Genomic DNA, 25,598 nt, shown 5'->3' on the forward strand with positions numbered 1-25,598 from the left:
ACTACTTCGAATGTCTGTTAATTCATTACACAGTGGCGCTGATAAGGTACGCTCGTCGTCACTATTATTTCTCAGTTTACTTTGGAGCCTAGTATTACGTTTTTCACACGCCATTATTGTCACAATATTTCACACGACAACACAGAAAAGCACAATTTGAAGAGCAAAAACAAGAAAACACATTAGCATACCACTGAAAATAATATCTAGCTAATTGCAAGCGCAGCTGCGAAATACTTGGTGCAAATTTACATGCATGCCAAAACTGTTTTACTGTACAACAATGTAAGACTGCAACTACAAAGGAGATTCTCTCTACAATTACGCGCTAGCAATAAACTAAAGCTACACTAATTACGCAAACTACAAGAAAAAATCAGAAGATTCCAGTGAGGTATCCTCGGCTAAGGGTCGACATATGCAACGTCCCCTTAGAAAAATTATACATGACTGTGCTTAAACTGACACACAATATTTTTAGCGCAACGCAATCTGACTTTCAATAACCCCTCAAGAGAATGGCTCTGACTAAATTAACCAATGTTGTTGTTGTTGTGGTCTTCAGTCCTGAGACTGGTTTGATGCAGCTCTCCATGCTACTCTATCCTGTGCAAGCTTCTTCATCTCCCAGTACCTACTGCAACCTACATCCTTCTGAATCTGCTAAGTGTATGCATCTCTTGGTCTCCCCCTACAATTTTTACCCTCCACGCTGCCCTCCAATACTAAATTGGTGATCCCTTGATGCCTCAGAACATGTCCTACCAACCGATCCCTTCTTCTGGTCAAGTTGTGCCACAAACTCCTCTTCTCCCCAATCCTATTCAGTACCTCCTCATTCGTTATGTGATCTACCCACCTAATCTTCAGCATTCTTCTGTAGCACCACATTTCGAAAGCTTCTATTCTCTTCTTGTCCAAACTATTTATCGTCCATGTTTCACTTCCATACATGGCTACACTCCATACAAATACTTTCAGAAAAGACTTCCTGACACTTAAATCTATACTCGATGTTAACAAATTTCTCTTCTTCAGAAACGCTTTCCTTGCCATTGCCAGTCTACATTTTATATCATCTCTACTTCGACCATCATCAGTTATTTTGCTCCCCAAATAGCAAAACTCCTTTACTACTTTAAGTGTCTCATTTCCTAATCTAATACCCTCAACATCACCCGACTTAATTCGACTACATTCCATTATCCTCGTTTTGCTTTTGTTGATGTTCATCTTATATCCTCCCTTCAAGACACCATCCATTCCATTCAACTGCTCTTCCAAGTCCTTTGCTGTCTCTGACAGAATTACAATGTCATCGGCGAACCTCAAAGTTTTTATTTCTTCTCCATGGATTTTAATACCTACTCCGAATTTTTCTTTTGTTTCCTTTACTGCTTGCTCAATATACAGATTGAATAACATCGGGGAGAGGCTACAACCCTGTCTTACTCCCTTCCCAACCACTGCTTCCCTTTCATGTCCCTCGACTCTTATAACTGCCATCTGGTTTCTGTACAAATTGTAAATAGCCTTTCGCTCCCTGTATTTTACCCCTGCCACCTTTAGAATTTGAAAGAGAGTATTCCAGTCAACATTGTCAAAAGCTTTCTCTAAGTCTACAAATGCTAGAAACGTAAGTTTGCCTTTCCTTAATCTTTCTTCTAAGATAAGTCGTAAGGTCAGTATTGCCTCACGTGTCCCAGTATTTCTACGGAATCCAAACTGATCTTCCCCGAGGTCGGCTTCTACTAGTTTTTCCATTCGTCTGTAAAGAATTCGTGTTAGTATTTTGCAGCTGTGGCTTATTAAACTGATTGTTCGGTAATTTTCACATCTGTCAACACCTGCTTTCTTTGGGATTGGAATTATTATATTCTTCTTGAAGTCTGAGGGTATTTCGCCTGTTTCATACATCTTGCTCACCAGATGGTAGAGTTTTGTCAGGACTGGCTCTCCCAAGGCCGTCAGTAGTTCCAATGGAATGTTGTCTACTCCGGGGGCCTTGTTTCGACTCAGGTCTTTCAGTGCTCTGTCAAACTCTTCACGCAGTATCGTATCTCCCATTTCATCTTCATCTACATCCTCTTCCATTTCCATAATATTGTCCTCAAGTACATCGCCCTTGTATAGACCCTCTATATACTCCTTCCACCTTTCTGCTTTCCCTTCTTTGCTTAGAACTGGGTTTCCATCTGAGCTCTTGATGTTCATACAAGTGGTTCTCTTATCTCCAAAGGTCTCTTTAATTTTCCTGTAGGCAGTATCTATCTTACCCCTAGTAAGATAAGCCTCTACATCCTTACATTTGTCCTCTAGCCATCCCTGCTTAGCCATTTTGCACTTCCTGTCGATCTCATTTTTGAGACGTTTGTATTCCTTTTTGCCTGCTTCATTTACTGCATTTTTATATTTTCTCCTTTCATCAATTAAATTCAATATTTCTTCTGTTACCCAAGGATTTCTACTAGCCCTCGTCTTTTTACCTACTTGATACTCTGCTGCCTTCACTACTTCATCCCTCAAAGCTACCCATTCTTCTTCTACTGTATTTCTTTCCCCCATTCCTGTCAATTGTTCCCTTATGCTCTCCCTGAAACTCTGTACAACCTCTGGTTCTTTCAGTTTATCCAGGTCCCATCTCCTTAAATTCCCACCTTTTTGCAGTTTCTTCAGTTTTAATCTACAGGTCATAACCAATAGATTGTGGTCAGAGTCCACATCTGCCCCTGGAAATGTCTTACAATTTAAAACCTGGTTCCTAAATCTCTGTCTTACCATTATATAATCAATCTGATACCTTTTAGTATCTCCAGGGTTCTTCCATGTATACAACCTTCTTTCATGATTCTTAAACCAAGTGTTTCACAAATCACTTACCTCACAAAAATCTTCGTTACTCAAACTACTGCAATACAGCGAGCACCAATACTGCTAGCTAAATAAAAGATTCAAACTACTGAAGGCACTAACTACTGATAGGCATAGTTAGCAAATGAAAGATTTTGATAGAGAACAAACAATGTATTTACCTTAATAGTGTCCAAAAGTCATAATATATATAGCAGTTCGTGACATCCCTTCTTACAAATGTACTGTTTCTGATGGACACACGTCCAGATCACCCGCTCTCAAAAATCCGCCATCTCACTTTCCCACATCCACCACTGCTGGCGGCTCACCTCCAACTGCGCAACGCTATGCGCTGTTAACATCCAGCTGCCCAACACTACAATGGCAGACAACAATGCAAACTAGCCACAGACTGGACACAGCACAGCCAGTGATTTTCATACAGAGCGCTACGTGGCGTTACCAATAAGAAAACCTAAACAGCCTACTTACACAGTGTGCTATGAACTGTGAAGTTTATAAGGATTAATTTTGGCATGAAGGCGAGCGTTATTTTTTTAGCTTTCTATTAAAAAGAATGAAAAGCACGGTTGCCCATTCAAAGGTCGGTTCTTTTGTTCCTGCCATACATTTGCAATTCAACTGCTCTTATCAGCAGCTGTAATAATCATCCAATATTCGTTTACATCAATTCTTAGATTCCAAAATAGGCATTGTAAATCTGCCCTAACTGGGCGACTCGGTGTTCACTTAAAAAAAAACTAATTAGTTAGCGCATTATGTTATGAAGTCGACTTCCATAGTTGACTTGTCAGTGTAGATGACTGCCACGCGCAAGACCCAGGTCCGATGCCCGGTACTGCCAAGGATTTTTCCTAGGTGGGAGGACGGGTAGGGGATACACTCAGCCAGTTACGGAGCTACTTGACTGACTACGATGTCGCGGCTCCACAGTCTGGAAAGTCGGCAAGACAGCCGGGAGAGCGGCGTGCTGACCCCCTCCATGCTGCTTCCGCATGATGCCGCCCAGGTGGAGGATGCACATCCCTTGGCCTTTAAGGCCTGGACGGGGAGCTCGTTCATAATGTTACGAAAGCAATTTGCACTGAGATAACCTTTAGTAGCTGGATAATATGGAAGGTATTGATGAAGTACGCTCTTCCCATTTCTTCACATGTTACACACCGCCACGTTTATAGTGCTGCTATGTGAAACAGCGAAGTCGAAGGTATCGATTGATTATCCACTACGATTCAAAAGCTCAACGTAATCAGCAAAATAAAGAAATTGAAAGAGAAAAAGTACTGTAAATTTTACCACAAATCGGAATTCTGCTGTCTAAAGGGAAACAGCAATTTCTGTTTCGAACAGTCGTGTGATTAAATAATATCGAAATCACGTCGTTACATTCAATGTCTCAGCTGTGCGTGCATTATCGTTGTGAATTGAGTTTAGTCTGAGGATAAACTTTACAACTTTACGCAACAGAAGTGCCATCGGACCCCATATCGGACAGTGTACGTACGCTGATGTGGACCATATACAGACAGCAGTCTCAGCAGCATCGAATGTTCTGTAAAAGTATTATTTTTAGACAATGGCGATCCGAGGTGAAAGAAATGTGACGTCGCTGGTCGGCACTAGTTACTGCAAGAGTAACCATCTCACAACAGTCCGATGTCTGCCCGGTGAAATTCTGCGATATTAACGCAGTTGTCTACGTAACTGAGAGCTGCCTCGGGAGCTGTAGTTTTCTGACCAAGTCCAGTAATGGTTGTCCCGCCCATACACTTCAGAGGCGGGTCTGTTTATTGTGGAGACGGCATTACCGAGATTTGACAACGAATGAATGGAGGAACACGCATTTCATTGATGAATCTCACTTCAGTATCCAGAATCACTCTCGTCGCACTTCAGTCTGGAGGGAAAGTGGTGGTCGATACAGTCATGTGAACACAGTGGAAAGAGACTTCTTTGGTGCACTCGTATGGAGAGGTTTATGGAGCTTCACATCTTCTATGGCGTTCGGAAGAATTCTGTTAATGTCCGAAGGTGGATACGTGATACGAGGATGGTTTGTTAAGGCTGGTAAATTTCCATGAAAGAATGACACCTTTTTGTTGCACCTTCATCGTAGGTAAGCTTGATAATTCCAGGATAGTATAAAGAATTTCAACAATGTTCAGAGTACACGTCACTGTTAACAGCTGTCTGAATTGGTCAGTGTGTCGATTGCGATTGAAAATGCGGAAAACCGAATTTAGTCCTGTTAATAAACATTTTCGTTTGAGAGGTTGGATTGCCTCACAAACTCAAACAAAACTGGATATAGTTCACGCGGACTCTGCACCATCACTGCAGACCACTTACTTTTGTATCAATGAATTTAAACGTGGTCGGACAAGCGCCGAAGACGAAGTGCGCTCTGGGCGTCCAATTGAGGTCACCAGAAAGGACACCGTGGACAAAATCAATTATATGGTGATGCAAGATCATCGAATAAAATTTCGTGAAATTTCTGTGACTAAAGACATCTCAACTAAGCGAGTGTATAATATGCTGTCAGGAGAATTGGCTATGTAGAAGCTGTCCGCCGCATGGGTGCCGTAATTGATCACAGTCGATGAAAAGCGCATCCGGCACAATATTTCAACACAATGTCTGGTGAAGTATAATGCCAATCCGCAAGACCTCATGCGCCGATGTGTGACTATTGATGAGACCTGGATTCATCATTACACACCAGAGTCGAAATGGCAGTTAGAACAATGGGAAAGCCTGCTGAAAGTCCGCCAAAGAAGGCAAAGAACATTTTGTCAGCTGGTAAGCTGACGGTCACTGTTTTTTGGAATTCCCAAGGAATGAATCTCATAGATTACTTGGAAAAATGCGGAACGATAACTAGACCCTATTATGCTTCTTTGTTGGTTCGTTTGAAACTTACAATGGCTGAAAAATACCAAGGTTGGCATGAAAAAAAGTGCTTTTTCACCAGGATAATGTACCATCCTAACATCAGCGATAACAATGGCGAAAGTGCATGAATTGGGTTTTGAACTGATTCCTTACCTACCCTACGCACCAGACACAGCCCCAAGTGACTTTTACCTGTTCTCGAAACTTTGTTTTGCTGGGAAGAAAGTTTCATCAAATGACAAAGTGACAGTTGCAGTCAACAAGTATTATGGAGAGTTTGACAGGGCCTATTTTTCCGGTGGGATGAAAAATATGGAGGATCCCTGGATCAAATGTATACTCTCAAACGAGACTATGTCGAGAAACTAGGTGAGTTGTTTACGAAACAAACACTTTTTCTTGCTTTTTTACCAGACTTATGAAAACAGCTTCATATATGAACTACAGCAGCCGCATATGAGACTTTTCATAAATTAACTATTTTTAGACTTCCTCTTAATGAATTAAAATTACGTTCATGACAAGAGGCTCTTGAGAGTGAATTTCTCGTAGGTGAAGAGGCCTGCATGAACAGACTCGAGAGATCTTTCAATTTCAGCCACGTAGAGAATCTTAGCGGACGAGATTATTCAGTGCCGAGACACTGGTCTCAAATACGGGAGAACAGCCCTTCAAACCCTCCCTTAGAATTTCAGATATAGATTATTCTGTTATTTCCCTAAATCGCTTACAACGAATGCCGGAATGTTTCCTTCGAAAGGGCACGTCCGATTTCTCTGTCCATCCTTCCTCAGTCCGAGCTCGTGTTAATTCTCTAATGATCTCGTCGTCGACTGGACGTTAAACCCCAATCTTCCATCTTTCCGTATTGCGTGTTGTTGTTATCTTCAGTCCAAAGATTAGTTCGATACAGCTCTCCACGTTAGTTTATCCCGTGCAAGTCTCTTCATCACTGCATACCTTCTGGAACTTACCCGCATCTGTTTAAGAGGGTACTTAGGTCCAACCACACTTATAATATTATTCACATTAAAACTAACACGTTTCAGAAGGATAAGCTTCCATCTTCAGACACGTACCATAACAATAACTGAAACTCAACACATAAAAGGGCAGTTCAGTTCTGAAAAAATACAGTAAACTTTTCAGACTAAGTTGTCTTGGTTGGCAGTCCCCTTAGCAGCCATTATTACCGTTAGCATCATACAGAATGTTGAAGTGTATTGCGTCCTAGGTGAACGACACAAAGAGCAAAAAGGCAGTATTTGGAATAAGGGTAGTCTTTGAGAGAAGGGTAGTTGTGGAGCCAGCCGTTGTGGCCGAGCGGTTCTAGGCGCTTCAGTCGGGAACCGTGCTGCTGCTACGGTCGCAGGTTCGAATCCTGCCTCGGGCAAGGATGTGTGTGGTGTCCTTTGGTTAGTTAGATTTAAGTAGTTCTAAGTCTAAGGGACTGATGACCTCAGAAGTACCATAGTGCTTACAGCCAATTTTGGTAGTTGTGGGAATAAAGATTTTTTTTTAAATGAACCGAACAACGTGATACATCCTTGTATATACATTTCTATGCGTCCAGAAATGTGTTTAGCACTCGGGGTGTTTGTTCCGGCTTGTACACGGGCAGAGTTCAGGGACTGTCACTGGGGCCACATAACCTATAACTTCAATTCGACAAACACTTTCAGTTATAGTAAACACGTCAGTCCGTAGTAGCAGTAGGTAAATCACGATTCAGGGCTACAATGAAAAATACGTTTGTCGTTTCGGAAAGTACACTCCTGGAAATGGAAAACAGAACACATTGACACCGGTGTGTCAGACCCACCATACTTGCTCCGGACACTGCGAGAGGGCTGTACAAGCAATGATCACACGCACGGCACAGCGGACACACCAGGAACCGCGGTGTTGGCCGTCGAATGGCGCTAGCTGCGCAGCATTTGTGCACCGCCGCCGTCAGTGTCAGCCAGTTTGCCGTGGCATACGGAGCTCCATCGCAGTCTTTAACACTGGTAGCATGCCGCGACAGCGTGGACGTGAACCGTATGTGCAGTTGACGGACTTTGAGCGAGGGCGTATAGTGGGCATGCGGGAGGCCGGGTGGACGTACCGCCGAATTGCTCAACACGTGGGGCGTGAGGTCTCCACAGTACATCGATGTTGTCGCCAGTGGTCGGCGGAAGGTGCACATGCCCGTCGACCTGGGACCGGACCGCAGCGACGCACGGATGCACGCCAAGACCGTAGGATCCTACGCAGTGCCGTAGGGGACCGCACCGCCACTTCCCAGCAAATTAGGGACACTGTTGCTCCTGGGGTATCGGCGAGGACCATTCGCAACCGTCTCCATGAAGCTGGGCTACGGTCCCGCACACCGTTAGGCCGTCTTCCGCTCACGCCCCAACATCGTGCAGCCCGCCTCCAGTGGTGTCGCGACAGGCGTGAATGGAGGGACAAATGGAGATGTGTCGTCTTCAGCGATGAGAGTCGCTTCTGCCTTGGTGCCAATGATGGTCGTATGCGTGTTTGGCGCCGTGCAGGTGAGCGCCACAATCAGGACTGCATACGACCGAGGCACACAGGGCCAACACCCGGCATCATGGTGTGGGGAGCGATCTCTTACACTGGCCGTACACCACTGGTGATCGTCGAGGGGACACTGAATAGTGCACGGTACATCCAAACCGTCATCGAACCCATCGTTCTACCATTCCTAGACCGGCAAGGGAACTTGCTGTTCCAACAGGACAATGCACGTCCGCATGTATCCCGTGCCACCCAACGTGCTCTAGAAGGTGTAAGTCAACTACCCTGGCCAGCAAGATCTCCGGATCTGTTCCCCATTGAGCATGTTTGGGACTGGATGAAGCGTCGTCTCACGCGGTCTGCACGTCCAGCACGAACGCTGGTCCAACTGAGGCGCCAGGTGGAAATGGCATGGCAAGCCGTTCCACAGGACTACATCCAGCATCTCTACGATCGTCTCCATGGGAGAATAGCAGCCTGCATTGCTGCGAAAGGTGGATATACACTGTACTAGTGCCGACATTGTGCATGCTCTGTTGCCTGTGTCTATGTGCCTGTGGTTCTGTCAGTGTGATCATGTGATGTATCTGACCCCAGGAATGTGTCAATAAAAATTCCCCTTCCTGGGACAATGAATTCACGGTGTTCTTATTTCAATTTCCAGGAGTGTATATTCATTCAGAATAGTCAAACTGTACTATGGGCAGAGATAATGGACTACCACAGTGGTAACGGTTATTATCTATGACAATGCTTTATACAAATTATCCAGTTAGAAGTTACATTGAAACAAATGAAATAGTATCTGTAATAAGAGAATATAAATAGGGAGTCTCTTAATTGTGGTTAATAAGTTAGCTTGGTAAAATATAGGTATGAAGCTGGGTTCCATGATGCCCTTTTGCCTATGATAGTTAAAAGTCTCTATTAGGCTATGTTAAACATTTTCACAAACAGTATGCAGCATCAGAAGCATGTTAAAAAGCCTTCCAACGATACCTCGTTCATCACTCTACGATAAGTAAGTGTTGGGAAAAAGGGGTAGTTGACTTGAGAAATAATATATACACTCCTGGAAATTGAAATAAGAACACCGTGAATTCATTGTCCCAGGAAGGGGAAACTTTATTGACACATTCCTGGGGTCAGATACATCACATGATCACACTGACAGAACCACAGGCACATAGAAACAGGCAACAGAGCATGCACAATGTCGGCACTAGTACAGTGTATATCCACCTTTCGCAGCAATGCAGGCTGCTATTCTCCCATGGAGACGATCGTAGAGATGCTGGATGTAGTCCTGTGGAACGGCTTGCCATGCCATTTCCACCTGGCGCCTCAGTTGGACCAGCGTTCGTGCTGGACGTGCAGACCGCGTGAGACGACGCTTCATCCAGTCCCAAACATGCTCAATGGGGGACAGATCCGGAGATCTTGCTGGCCAGGGTAGTTGACTTACACCTTCTAGAGCACGTTGGGTGGCACGGGATACATGCGGACGTGCATTGTCCTGTTGGAACAGCAAGTTCCCTTGCCGGTCTAGGAATGGTAGAACGATGGGTTCGATGACGGTTTGGATGTACCGTGCACTATTCAGTGTCCCCTCGACGATCACCAGTGGTGTACGGCCAGTGTAGGAGATCGCTCCCCACACCATGATGCCGAGTGTTGGCCCTGTGTGCCTCGGTCGTATGCAGTCCTGATTGTGGCGCTCACCTGCACGGCGCCAAACACGCATACGACCATCATTGGCACCAAGGCAGAAGCGACTCTCATCGCTGAAGACGACACGTCTCCATTCGTCCCTCCATTTACGCCTGTCGCGACACCGCTGGAGGCGGGCTGCACGATGTTGGGGCGTGAGCGGAAGACGGCCTAACGGTGTGCGGGACCGTAGCCCAGCTTCATGGAGACGGTTGCGAATGGTCCTCGCCGATACCCCAGGAGCAACAGTGTCCCTAATTTGCTGGGAAGTGGCGGTGCGGTCCCCTACGGCACTGCGTAGGATCCTACGGCCTTGGCGTGCATCCGTGCGTCGCTGCGGTCCGGTCCCAGGTCGACGGGCACGTGCACCTTCCGCCGACCACTGGCGACAACATCGATGTACTGTGGAGACCTCACGCCCCACGTGTTGAGCAATTCGGCGGTACGTCCACCCGGCCTCCCGCATGCCCACTATACGCCCTCGCTCAAAGTCCGTCAACTGCACATACGGTTCACGTCCACGCTGTCGCGGCATGCTACCAGTGTTAAAGACTGCGATGGAGCTCCGTATGCCACGGCAAACTGGCTGACACTGACGGCGGCGGTGCACAAATGCTGCGCAGCTAGCGCCATTCGACGGCCAACACCGCGGTTCCTGGTGTGTCCGCTGTGCCGTGCGTGTGATCATTGCTTGTACAGCCCTCTCGCAGTGTCCGGAGCAAGTATGGTGGGTCTGACACACCGGTGTCAATGTGTTCTTTTTTCCATTTCCAGGAGTGTACATGCTTTATTCCTGGATGCCTCAGTATGTGTCGCACAAAACGGTCCATTCTTTTAGTCAAGTTGAGAAACAAAGCCCTTTTCTCTCTGATTCGACTAAGTATTTCATTAGTTATCTGATCTACTTGTCTAATGTCAGAATTCTTCTGTAAATTGAAATTCTCTTCTTATTTGTACTGTTTATCATCCACGTCGCACTTCCACGTAAGACTAATGCTTCCAGAAAAGATTTGATAACCCATAAAATTATACAATGTGTATTAGAATTTCTATTACAGATTTCTAGACGTTGTGAAGGGTATTTAGTAGATAAAGTTTTGATAAGGATCATGATCATTAAATGTATCGTTTTGGCGTAAAATAAATATGGAGATAGGACAATTTCCAAACAGTGATGAATACAGCCACTTTCCCCCCGGGGGGGGGGGGGAGGGATATATAGCTTGACGGGGGGAGGGGGGGAGAGGACAAGGTTATAGGCTTAAAATTTAAGTGATAGCGTTCTAAAGACGTAGCAGCGCTATTAATATTTAAAAATTTTCATGAATAGCTAATACATAATTAAATAATATGTTGGTTAAGTACTAAGCTGTTAGGCTGAGCCTAAGTTAATTATATTAAATAATAAAATAATTTTATTGCATGCAAACAAAACTCACATTTACATCAAACTAATACGTCGAGGCTTTTTTACAGCATATCTCTTGATGACGTCATCAATAAAACTTTCTGTTGGCTCGTCGTCCCCTTCAGTTGAAATCTTCACACAAGCTTGGAGCGTTTCCTGACCCATCCTATTGCTTAATTTTGTCATCACCCTGTTCATAGTACTAAATGACCTTTCCACACTGCAAGTCGAAACGGGAATGCACAGTACACATTCGGCGAGTGTCCGTAGTGCTTCGTAGCCGATGTCGGCCCTCAGAATGAAAGAAGCAGCATCAGAATTTATTACACTTACTGGCCATTAAAATTGCTACACTACGAAGATGACGTGCTACAGACGCGAAACTTAACCGACAGGACGAAGATGCTGTGATATGCAAATGATTAACTTTTCAGAGCATTCACACAAGGTTGGCGCCGGTGGCGATACCTACAACGTGCTGACATGAGGAAAGTTTCCAACCGATTTCTCATACACAAACAGTAGTTGACCGGCGTTGCCTGGTGAAACGTTGTTGTGATGCCTCGTGTAAGGAGGTTGTGATGCCTCGTGTAAGGAGGAGAAATGCGTACCATCACGTTTCCGACTTTGATAAAGGTGGATTGTAGCCTATCGCGATTGCAGTTTATCGTATCGCGACATTGCTGCTCGCGTTGGTCGAGATCCAATGACTGTTAGCAGAATATGTAATCGGTGGTTTGAGGAGCGTAATGCGGAACGCCGTGCTGGATCCCAACGGCCTCGTATCACTAGCAGACGAGATGACAGGCATCTTATCCGCAAGCCACGTCTCGATCCCTGAGTCAACAGATGGGGACGTTTACAAGAAAACAACCATCTGCACGAACACTTCGACGACTTTTGCAGCACCGTGGACTATCAGTTAGGAGACCATCGCTGCAGTTACCCTTGACGCTGCATCACAAACAGGAGCGCCTGCGATTGTGTACTCAACGACGAACCTGGGTGCACGAATGGCAACAAGTCATTTTTTCGGATGAATCCAAGTTCTGTTTACAGCATCATGATGGTCGCATCCGTGTTTGTCGACATCGCGGTGAACGCACATTGGATGCGTGTATTCACCATCGCCATACTGGCATATCACCTGGCGTGATAGTATGGGGTGCCATTGGTTACACGTCTCGGTCACCTCTTGTTCGCATTGACGGCACTTTGAACAATGGACGTTACATTTCAGATGTGTTTCGACCCGTGGCTCTACCCTTCATTCGATCCCAGCGAAACCCTACATTTCAGCTGGATAATGCACGACCGCATGTTGCAGGTCCTGTACGGGCCTTTCTGGATACAGAAATTGTTCGACTGCTGCCCCCGCCAGCACATTGTCCAGATCTCTCACCAATTGAAAAAGTCTGGTCAATGGTGGCCGAACAACTGGATCGTCACAATACGCCAGTCACTACTCGTGATGAACTGTGGTATCGTGTTGAAGCTGCATGGGCAGCTGTACCTGTACACGCCATCCAAGCTCTGTTTGACTCAATGCCCAGGCGTATCAAGGCCGTTATTACGGCCAGAGGTGGTTGTTCTGGGTACTGATTTCTCAGGATCTATGCATCCAAACTGTGTGAAACTGTAATCACATGTCAGTTCTAGTATAATATATTTGTCCAATGAATACACGTTTATCATGTGCATTTCTTCTTGGTGTAGCAATTTTAATGGCCAGTAGTGTACTAACAACGTACCTAAAAGAATGAAAGTCTGCAACAACAGCGTCGACGTTTGTTAAGTCCCAAAATCAAGCACAGTTCTTTTTTTTTATAAAACTTTCAAAATATGAACTTAGCTTTATCACTTTTATTGCCTTCTCATCAAACCGTTGCTGAATTTCATCAATCATACTTTTAGCAAAGTTCCTTGCGCTTTTCATAGCTTGAATCTGCTCCTCTACCTTCGTGAATAGCACACCTTTAACTTCTGTTGCGTCCTCCTGTAGTTTTTTAATTTTATTAAGAGTTTCATTTTCTGCCCTATGTCCATCGCAGTCACAAAGACAGTCGTGTGTCTTAAATGTTCCAGAGTTCCAGAAACAAGTAGAGGGATTTGCGAAATTTTAAGTGATTGTCTCTCCAAAACTTTACATAAGTTTGAGACTCTATTTAACGTATCGTCTAAAATCACTAAACCTACAATAAAATTGGAATTCGTCAGTTCTAACAAGATTCCTCCAGCTAAACTTGTTAAATCCGCGCCGTCCTTGTGTATATGTTCAATGCCATTATAATGGACTTGTAGGTTAGGAAAATAGCATGAATTATGCGATAGGTACTTAACCATCGGATGTCAACAGCTTCGGGTATTTTTAAAACAGGTTGCTCTGAAGCACTCTGAATTTCATGCAAATCATTTTCTCGTTTGGAAGAACCATGAAAAAGTTTGTAAATGTCCTTAACAACATTTAATGTGCGTTTTATAATGGGTTGTTTCTTCCTAGGGTTGGTGGCAGCAATTGACAAAACATGTGCTTTACAGTGAATGTATGGCAGCTTATGGCCCTTCCTCTCTGACAACCGAGCGCGGACTCCTGAGATAGAATCACTAAAATTAGCAGCACCGTCGAAAGAACAAGATGATAATCTGTCGTAAGAAAGTTTTCTTTTCTTTAGTTCAGTATCAATTGCTGTAAATATGGATTCAGCTGAAGTGCTTTTCAACTCAACGAGACATAAAAACCTTTCCTTCACTTCAAACGATGGAGACGGTGCAACATATCGAACTACTAAAGACAGTTCACTTTGGTTGGAAACATTTGTAGATTCGTCTGCCATTAATGAAAAATATTTGTCATGGAGAAGTGTTTCATCTTGAAAGTCTAAAGACTCTCCCAAACAAGTCAAAAATTCTGACGCAGTATACTTACTAAGATATGTGGACCTTTCGCTCTGAAATTTTAACCACTTTTCAAGATTAATGTCGATTTTCAGTACTAGCTTACGAATTAGAGGTTCATATTTTGTTGTGTGGGGTATTTCTTCCTTACTAAGGAAATACAGACTTCGAATTAACGATGACAATGCTTGGCGGTTTAAAGCTTTTTCATTTTCATTTTGTTTAAATATCTGTGTATGAATTGGAGCTTTTAATCCCTGTAATCTACAATTTTCAAGTGCAATGGCTCTTGCATGTTTTTCTGAGTTGGCGTGCTTTTCTAGTTTTCCCGTGTTTCCTGTAGATTTTCTAAATTTAGTGAAAGGTACAGAAATGAACACTCCTCCTGTTTTCTGTAGAGCTTCGATATCGTTTTTTAAATGCATTTCACACAATCTGCAGAAAGCCCCACCCCGCTCGTGATGCCGGCCGCGGTGGTCTAGCGGTTCTGGCGCTGCAGTCCGGAATCGCGGGACTGCTACGGTCGCAGGTTCGAATCCTGCCTCGGGCATGGGTGTGTGTGATGTCCTTAGGTTAGTTAGGTTTAAGTAGTTCTAAGTTCTAGGGGACTTATGACCTAAGATGTTGAGTCCCATAGTGCTCAGAGCCATTTGAACCCGCTCGTGATCAAAGTACAGCCAATTGTACTTACACTGCCATTTTTGCTGATACTTAATCTCGCGTTCAGTACTTTGTTTAAAATTGCAGTTAACGGATGGGCCAGAGATAGCACATTTATCGATTGAAAACTGTGGAAGGGAAACTGAAGACTTGGTAGACCTACGCAATTCATCGTCACAATCACTAGCACTTCTTTCAGTAGACTCACACTCGTCTTTGTCTTTTGCAATACACTGTCTTTTATTAGAAAAGAAAGAAATTAAAGTTTTTTGTTTCGACATTGTATTTCGGCACTAACACTTCTTTTTATGTTATAAACTGACGAAGACTGCACGTAGTACACTACATAATCACATCACACTTCCACAGTAACCTGTCGACTGACTGTTACAACCTTACAACAATTTCAACAATGCATTGAGTTTTTATACAACAATGAAAGCTTAGATTATACTCGTAGAGCAGCGTTGCCAAACGTCTCACTCATGGTGGAATGTACCGCTTCTTTAGGCAAAAATTGTGTATCCCCATTGACACTGCGAAAATCATTGTCAAGTGTACGCAAATATTTGGTTTGAGCTCTGGACTCATCGATTAGGAAAAATCTATATGGCTATTAAATCTTGGAAATATTCCCAGTAATGCAATAAAAAATTGAAACAATCTTTTATAATGTCAGATACTGCTTCCAATTCCGTAGCAATGTCCAGGGACGTGTTTTACGACATCAGGTTTATTCTAAGGGCAAATAAAGTATAGATACGAGTGGCAGATAAGAATAAAGTTCGCAGCGAGGGTGGGCTGCGTAGCTAAGGGATTAGCTTACACGTTAGGCCGAATGGAGGTGCGGAGAGGGAAGACATGAGAGAGGAAAGGCTGACTTATTCCACAATCGGCATTGCCAACACACCTTGCAACGCTTAGCTTTACCGCACACTTATTATACAGCAACTGCTAATTTGTTGGTGTTGGCAATAACAATAATAATAAAAACAGAACAATCAACGCTAAGTGTTCCAAACCGAACCGATAATTAACGAAACCAAACTATAGGGACCTAGCCACCACCTACTGTGTTACACATTCATTTTGCTTGTAAAAACTGCATGTCATCACGACTTCTCCATAGTTGACTCCAAACTTCGTTAGCAACAGCAGCTGGCATAGTTTAAATTTTGTCACAACAGTACAAGTTAACAGACCAGGTGATAATTTTTATGTTTCACCACAACTATAGATACGAATTTTTCGGGGCGTAATTTCCAATTTCCGCCTGCCGGATTGGCCAAGTGGTTCTAGGCGCTGCAGTCTGGAACCGCGCGACCGCTACGGTCGCAGGTTCGAATCCTGCCTCGGGCATGGATGTGTGTGTTGTCCTTAGTTAGGTTTCAAGTAGTTCTAAGTTCTAGGGGACTTATGACCTCAGAATTAAGTCCCATAGTGCTCAAAGCCATTTGAACCATTTTGAATTTCCAATTTCCGGGGGGGGACTTTCCCCCCTGGGCCACCCCCGGAATTCATCACTGTTTCCAAATCTTCTGCTTCACGGTACGTACACAGCGGAGACAATGAGCGTTGTGCCGAGTGCACTACAGGAGCCCATGGTTTGGGCAGTGTTTCCAGTCCTCGCCGTCTGGTTCTCTTCTGCGTGACGAAGGACGTCCTCTTCAAAGCCGAGAGTGCGGCACGTCCGTGGAGCAGGTCCTTGTTGCAGACATACCAGCTTCTCCCAGTTGTTGTTATAGACGGACGGAAATGGTATTTGATGTTACACTAATTGACGATTTCGAAGGAACAGGGACATTGTTGGATATGAATAATCCCAGACAATGATTGGCGACATGAAACACAGTACATACGAAAAAGAGAGTTGGAGTGGTATATTAATAACGAAAAATGGTACAGTTTCATCACACGGGAGAGAAGGACAACAGACATAAATAATGTTCATGTTTGACAAAGGTCAGACCCCCGATATAAAGGTCGATATCGGTCTCCCAGTGGAATATGCCCTCCTGGACACTAATGCATATTTCGCACCTGTTATTCATGCTGGTTACCAAACTGTCTAGGAGTGGGGATATTGTCCCACTCCTCTGTAAAGGCGGTTTTCAGTTCTTGCACGGTTCTAGGAAAGAAAGTTCGTTGACAAAGACGTCTGCAAAGAGCATCCCAGGCATGCTTTATAGGGTTTAGGTCCAGGGAGTATGCAGGCCATTTCATATGTTCTGTATCTTCACCTCCAGTGTATCTGATACCTCTGTAGTCCTTTGGGGGTGGGCACTGTCGCCCACAAAAAAGAAAGTCAGAACTTGCCGCACCGCTAAACAGACGGACGTGATCCACATTAATCTCCTTGCAATACTGCTGTGCTATAACGGTATTTCGAGCAAAGATTTGCAGAGGTCAACCGCCATTGCGCACAGTGTCTGCCCACGCCATAACGCCTAGACCATACCGATAACGCTCGTGAACATTCTGTGGTATGCAGCGTGTTCCCTTCTCTCTCCACACTAACTAGTGGCCAGAATTACTTGCCACAGTGAAGCGGAATTCGTCGGAGAACATCAATTTGGACCACTGTTGCTGACTCCAACCAACACGCTCCATACCCCAAATGAACTCTTTCTCGAAGGTGGCGTGGTTGAAGTGGATGCATTTTTCAGGCTTCGGAGCACACAGGTCAGCCTGATTTAATCGCTGTGACATGGTTCTGGCAGAGACATGGTGGCAAGCTACAAAGTCTGCAGCGATATGCCTAGGAGTGAGATGTCTGCTTCTATTCGCCACTAGCGCTACTTATCGATCTTCTTACGGTGTGGTGGACCGTCTGGGACCACTGGCATGCTTTCGTACAGCATTTACATCTTCAGTGGCCTTTTCTTAATCGCGAGATGACACCTGTGCACATCCATTACTGTGGTCACAGAAGTGACACACTGACCTGCTTCGAACTGTCCAATTGTTCGCCCACGACCGTAAGCACACAAATGATGTCTTGCAGACTTGCCGTACCACACGGAATGCCGCACTAATCGGTTCCACAACAAGGTTCGTCAAACATCGTACAGAATCAACTGTCGAATACATACAGGCTTCGTTGCAGTTAACATGTCCAGCTCTCTATATTTCCGTTTACCATCTTTGGACGGGTGTTCCGTAGCAATTGTCGATCGACCCGTAGAAACTGCCAGTTGTTCCTTGGCAAGAGTCAGTTGTTGCTTAGCAATCGTCAAGCAGTGTATAATTACAACAAGGACTGACGACGGCTCCCTTTTCTGAGCTTGTTCGCGTACTGTGGACTAGGAGATTTAAAAGTACTGTAATTCGATCTTCAAACTAATTTTATATCCAAAAGGTGCATTTCCGGACATGGGTTCATTATCAAAACTTTATTTAGTATCTCCCCCCCCCCCCTAAAATCCCTTCAAGCCCGTAATATGAACTGTGAAACTGGTTGTATTAAATGCTGATATATTTCAATTTTTTGAAAAGCTTTTCTTGCAAGAACCATTCTGTATTATAAGTCCTCTTACCTTCTACCATCGTCAGTTATTTTGTTGCCCAAACAGCGGAATTCATCAACTATTGTCAGATTCCCAATTTCGTAATGTAATTTTCTCAGCACTACCTGAGTTAATTCGACTACAGTCCATCACCATTGTTTCATTTATGTTCAGTTAGTAACCTCTTTTCTTCTCCCCAAAGTTTAATTCATTTACGAAATTTCTCTTTGGTTTCTTTTACAGCGTGCTCTTTGTAAAAACTGAACAACGTGGGTATTAGGCTAAAAGCCTGTCTCATTCCCTTCTCAGTACTGCCTCCCTTTCGTCTACTGCTCTTATAACTGCAGTCTGGTTTCTGTACAAGTAGCAGATATCCTGCTGTTTCTTGTATTTTAGCCGGCCGCGGTGGCCGTGCGGTTCTGGCGCTGCAGTCCGGAACCGCGGGACTGCTACGGTCGCAGGTTCGAATCCTGCCTCGGGCATGGGTGTGTGTGATGTCCTTAGGTTAGTTAGGTTTAAGTAGTTCTAAGTTCTAGGGGACTTATGACCTAAGATGTTGAGTCCCATAGTGCTCAGAGACATTTGAACCATTTTGTATTTTATGCCTAGTATCTTTAGAATTTCGAGGACTGAGTGAGAGGCGAATGTACCCATTAACGGCCGCAAGCATTCCCAGACTTCCCCGTAACACTACCTCAGTCAGAAGCAGGATCGACTAGTAACTGAGCTCTTGGCCTATATAAGTTATGTGTCCGTTTGGAAGTCTGATCTAGAAGCTGGAGAGATTGAATAAGACTATCTGACCGTTCTTTCCACGAACCTGTCGTCTTCTAAAGTTGTGTCCCCAGTGCAGAAGAGTCCACCCCCGGTAGCTGAGTGGTCAGCGCGACAGAATGTCAATCTTAAGGGCCCAGGTTCGATTCCCAGCTGGGTCAGAGATTTTCTCCGCTCAGGGACTGGATGTTGTGTTGACCCAATCATACTCATTTCATCCCCATCGACGCGCAAGTCGCCGAAGTGGCCTCAAATCGAAAGACTTGCACCCGGCGAACGGTCTACCCGACGAGAGGCCCCAGTCACACGACATTCACATTTTAGTGCAGAAGACAGCTCCTCGGTCGTGGGATCTTCTTTGGCGGAGGTGCTACGCTGTCAGTTCGAACCTGTGATTGTGCTTTTTGCGGGATGCCACTTGCCCTGGATAGTCTCTGTATCTATAGAGGAGAAGACCCGTTGTACTGATCATGATGGTATGTGACACTTCTCATTAATGTATCCTGTTTGGTTATTATTCAAATATTCACACATTTACACTGTCTTTTACACTCGACATAGCTTTCTTAATTGTTTGGTAACTTTTCCATCCACCTTCCGAAATATGATACACATGTCCGGCTCTCCGGTACGCAATAGACAGAGTGAGTATTACGTATTCACAGCTGAGTTACGCCCAATATAAAATACAACATGTCCGGCTCTGAAGAACACCCGAAACAGAGTGACTATTAGAATTCACATCTAAGTAACGCACGATACTGAGAGACCTGTCTGATCACCAGAACGGCCGAAACAGAGCGACTAGCGCGGCCGAAGTGCTTCGTCTTCCAGGCGCACCAAAGCGACCCGAAGGTGTCCGAAGCACTTCGATTGCAATGTCGTTACTCTTATGTTTCTCAAAACTAATGAAATTTAATGAACAAAAACGATAGGCTCATAAGGTAACCAAGAGAGACTGTCAAACTAAAAACTGGGTTAAATACAATTAAAAAAATATAAATAATTAATAAGAGAAGTTAGCAGTTTTGGCGTATAGCACCCGAACGTGCCGACCAATCGGAAGCAAGTTCAGTACAATTGGCGGACTCTCCAACGGGACTGGTAAGTACTGTACCATCTGTCGCTTGTACCTCACTCTACTTTTGTGTCATATGCTACATCACGTGCATCAAGGCGAGCTTCTAGCAAAATAAAATACTGGCGGCCACAGCTAGGAATATCAAACCTATCTCATTTAGAGATGTCATGTTGCTATAAAGAAGTACGTGGCGGGTGGGGAGACCGATGTGTCTTGTTAACTATTTGTTGTTGTGGAACGTATTTCCTGATTTAGTTATGTTCTTAAATTATGGTTTTATAACTTTTCTAAGCACTTGCTTTGTCCAAATTTCTTTTTATTAAACTTTACCTCGTTCTTTACCTCCTCTGGGACCATGTTCCTTGATTTCGTGTGTCTTCTAGATATTTACATCCACAACTCAGTATAGAAGACTCGTTTCCGTAGTTTGTTTTCTGGGTCACCTGTAATCCACCGATACTGTCCTTCTACTGTAACGTCTACGGGCGTTTTTTGATGCACCACTACGTCTGTGATTTGGCACACTGCTGATGTACCATCATTTGGGACAACAGACACATGTCTACTAGGAGGACTAACTACTGTAATTGTCATGTCAGCATATAACGACCCAGGAAAATGAAATTACTGTCGAAGAAGAAGTCTTAATATGAAGTGCACTGTCATAAAAGCAACTGCAATAGCTGGAGCATTCAGTGCTACATAACCTGAAAAAAAAAAGTATTTGAGATATAGGTGCCAAAAGTGTTGTGTTGCGACGGTAAAACTTTACCAAACCGGAACTTAACTATAAGTATCTAGTCGCTTCTCGTAAAACTGAAAGTAAAGTTAGAATCCCTCAGGCCGAGGTACCCAGTACACTTGGTTTGCTGCTCTGTATCACCAAACTGAATATGATGAACCATGATGAGCCGTAAACTGTGTTAGTTCGGGTTGCGATAATGGACGGCTATGAAAGGTATGCTTATATTTGATGTCATGGATCAATAATGAAGTTAATGGATGGGGGATGACGAAACACGAAACGGGCACGTGCTACAAACTGATCAAAAATCATCGCTAGCGGACGTCTAATCTCAGTATCCTATCCAGTGACCTCATCACAATGCATAGCGTAAATAGTACAGTTGGGCTCACGTATCTATCTTATTTTCCCCTCTCAGAACCTGCAGTGAAGAGGCTAATGCTGGATCTCTTTCACACGAAATTCGGTCAGCATTATGAATGAAAAAAATATTCTTTATGTTCAACACGATTAATTTATTTAGTTAACCGGTTTTCGGCTTACAAAGACTTTAACTATTGCCGTCAAAAATCTAAACTATTTGTAAATAACATTGCAAAAGATGTTACTCATTTAGAGTTAAGCAGGAACACAGTGTAAAAGTCATCTTTGATACTCCAGTGGAAATGGGATTCAAAAGTTAAAAGTTGAACAGTACATAAATATAAAGGAAGCAAAACAGACAAAAACATTAACACAAAACTCCAAAAACAATGCCTTTATAACAGTTGAAATAAAATTAACAACCCCAATAAATAAAAATTAGTACTTGATAAAAGTGCTAAAGAATTACTTGAAAGAAAACTTTTTTAAGCAACTCACACGAGATTACTTTGTTAGCACAAAAATGCTATCAAAGCTATATCAGTTTGTGAAGTAACGTGTCAACGATCACGATAGTGACATTGCTTCCTGAAACCATTTGTAAAGGCAGTTTGGAGTAGTATACCGGAGAACTAAACTAAGAACAGCAGCGAACGTTACCTTTGAAACATATTTTGACGTTAGATTGCAATATCGCGTGGGTAATTTTGCCTCAATGCTTACCAAACTACCAGCTGTTCGGTGTAGTTGTTCAGAAGTGCTCGATAAAGTGTAAAATAAACAATTTTGTCCATCTACACGATGAGAATATCAAGGCGCTTCTTAATGAACGGGCACCGGGACCGTGTTGTGCATGTCATTGCTTACTGTTGGACGGCTCACAACAAAGCTGTTGATCTGGCGCCAGTAATTTTGCTAACGCCCTGTTTGTTTGCAAAGTCGTCCCGTGGCTGGCTCTGAGGCACAGCTTCGATGACGCACGAGGTACTTGTTTTTCAGAGGTGTTTGCAGACGCAATTTATCAGAGCAGCGCCACACATTGCTAAACTTAGTCCTCGCAACTGGCCGTGGCACAGGACGCATGACGTGTCAACTACCGCTCTTACAGTCTGGCCATGATCTCTCTTAACCGAGTCAAATATCACATTGATGAAAGGTGATGCATTTTTACTGAACCCAATGACTTTACACTCTGCAGGAATGGAGTTCATATACCACTTCGGTAAATCTTGTCTGTATTTTCAGTGGTTTTTACAAATCACCTCAGGCGAAGACGAGAAGTGATGGCTTTAACAAGGCCACATTAAGAGTGCGTCCTCGATCCTTGTCCAACAGAGCTGGTGTGTCATCTCTAACGACGTCCAAGTCGAACAAACTTCCTTTTCTACCTATTTTACTCTCTGGTCTATTTTCGTAGAGGTTTGTAAACTGGTACGCCTAAGTTGACTAAAATCACTTTTTTCCCAACGCCACGTAATTTATGGAGGAGAGAAACGTGGGTGGGAAGCTAACTTTTCGAGTTCATCACTTTTCTTCGGATAGTGGGATAATATCCTATGAAAGCGCAACAACGAAGACATTGTTACCAATATGCTAGTATCTGAAGATTGGTGATAGGTGGAATCCAGCAACGCATACACATAAATTCAACACCTTCGCATACAAAAATGGTTCAAATGGCTCTGAGCACTATGGGACTCAACTGCTGAGGTCATTAGTCCCCTAGAACTTAGAACTAGTTAAACCTAACTAACCTAAGGACATCACAAACATCCATGCCCGAGGCAGGATTCGAACCTGCGACCGTAGCGGTCTTGCGGTTCCAGACTGCAGCGCCTTTAACCTTCGCATACAGCAACCATCCATGTTTATTTGCTCTAGCCAGCCACACGCGACATTTCACTGACGATGTTTTTTTATTTTATTTTATTTTTTATTTTTGTGGTAAGATCCTATGGGACCAAACTGCTGAGGTCATCGGTCCCTAAGCTTACGCACTACTTAATCTAACTTAAACTAACTTACGCTAAGGACAACACACACACTTAGAATTACTTAAACGTAACAAGCCCGAGGCAGGATTCGAACCTCCGACCGTAGCGGTCGCACAGTTCCAGACTGTAGCGCCTAGAACCGCACAATCAATGGAGTAAAAAAAAATATAAAATGGGAAATATAACTACTGGTATATCGCCATAGATAAGAAAGTTCCATGCGTTTACAAATTGGCAAAATAATCTCCTCTTTGTGTGTTATCATACGCCAAACTCGTTTCGATGCATTGAGCGGTTTAGGAGATATGAGAGATGTGAATATTTCATTCTCGCGGGCGTCAGATCGGGAGTGTTTTGGCGCAGGAAGTACAATTAAATCTGCCAACAAGAGAAATGTGGCTGAGCAGTATTAAAATAATGACGACCGTTCCCTTCAGGTGGAATGATAGGCACATGCCAAATGCTGGTTACTCACCTACAGCTTGCCAAACTGACAATCTGTGATTCGCAAATAAAATAGTTGTTACTGAGAAAAATAAACAATTGATCTGTCGCTCAACACAATGTTCAGTGCATTGTCAGCAGCTGAGCATAATGCGCGCGAAAGGAATACCGAGCGGGAGTTCGAAAAACATTGTAGTGAAAGTATATCTGTCTTTGTCAACTATACATTTCAACAAATTAAATATATCTAATCACCACACTCTTTCAGGATACTCCTACTTTAATAATACCGACCATTTTTTATTTGTGTAGCCTGTTGTATAATTATTTTATTAATGCTGATAATGTGTATGCAACAACCGAAATGGTTTTTCTCAACACGGCGAGAAAATAAAAACATTGTTATTTGTGACTGCTTTTCAACTGTTTCTGGCTTGCAGTGGAATGTGATGTCCACATGTACCTAGTATAATGTCTCTTATTACATCCATATCCAAATATCGATAGTGAAACTTATATACTTCACATCTTTAGGACGCTTTTTACCAGTAGCACAAAGGGGTTATATCTGTGGAAATTACGCCTTTTCGACTTTTTGCAGCAGATCGTAGAGATACGTTAGCATAACAGGCAAGAAGTAGATAACCTTGTTTTACTTTCGTCCCTTGCCTCTAAATCACGTGATATTTTAATATTCATTACTTCCTTTTCACTACCCTCACGATGAATCTTCTGTCCCGTCTTACGATCTGAAAACATTGTGGAGGCAGAAGATATAATCCCAGTGGCTAATGGCTCACCAGTTACCGAACTGTGCATTGTTCCTGACAAAAGAATAAACAAAACAAAAGAACTGTACAGATATATGTAACTGAAAAGTATTATGTACAAACGAAAAGAGATGGAGCGCTAAACGGCGAAAAGGGAAACACTACTCAGTGATAATAAAATCCAGTAAACAGTAAGGCCGCGTTTTTCGGATGGGCAATACTTCCACTGCCCATATGCGCCATGCCGAAGTGAACATGAGGTTGGACTGCCTTCCCGCTCCCCGCCTCATCCCTCCAGCAGTGCTCGCGCGACGTGCGGCGCGAGAAACTGTGCCACAACCACAAAGCCGCGCGACCTGGCGCAGGCGTGTGTCGCGTCGCATCGCAATTTGCGCGGTCCCATATGAACCTGTGATGTTACAAAAATCCGCGCTGCGCTGAGTCGCGCCACATGCGCTATATGCGTCTCAATTCGCTCCTGGCCAGTGTATGTTGTGTTACATGCACATAGACCGCACGATAACGCGGGACAGCAGCTTTACCGGCGCATTAAACTTTGACAGCACTGGCCAGCCAGCGGCCCAACTAACCTGCACTGGTGGGAGCAGCTGCAGTTCAGATGTAAAAAGAGATTAGCAAAGAAACAATATAGCTTCGAATGTAATTTAATTTTTAAAAAGAATGAAATAATATTTGGCAAAACTCCAGTACTACCGCGCGCTTCTTAGGTGACCAGACGGAAAGCATAAAATGCTCTCGTTCCTATCTTACATAGTATTCTAATTACAAACAAGAGTGACGAAAATTCCTAACTTACACACAGGGTAATTTTTCTGAGCGAGCTATGTGTGATACAAAAACGTACTGCAAGGATTTCACTCTACTGTTGAATACTGAGACCAATGAAGGTATTACTTACAGTCAGTCTCTTAGCTCTCAGTCTCTTAGCTCCTCCC

The sequence above is a fragment of the Schistocerca nitens genome, chromosome 2, assembly GCF_023898315.1.
Source record: "Schistocerca nitens isolate TAMUIC-IGC-003100 chromosome 2, iqSchNite1.1, whole genome shotgun sequence".
In the NCBI taxonomy this organism is placed as follows: Eukaryota; Metazoa; Arthropoda; class Insecta; order Orthoptera; family Acrididae; genus Schistocerca; species Schistocerca nitens.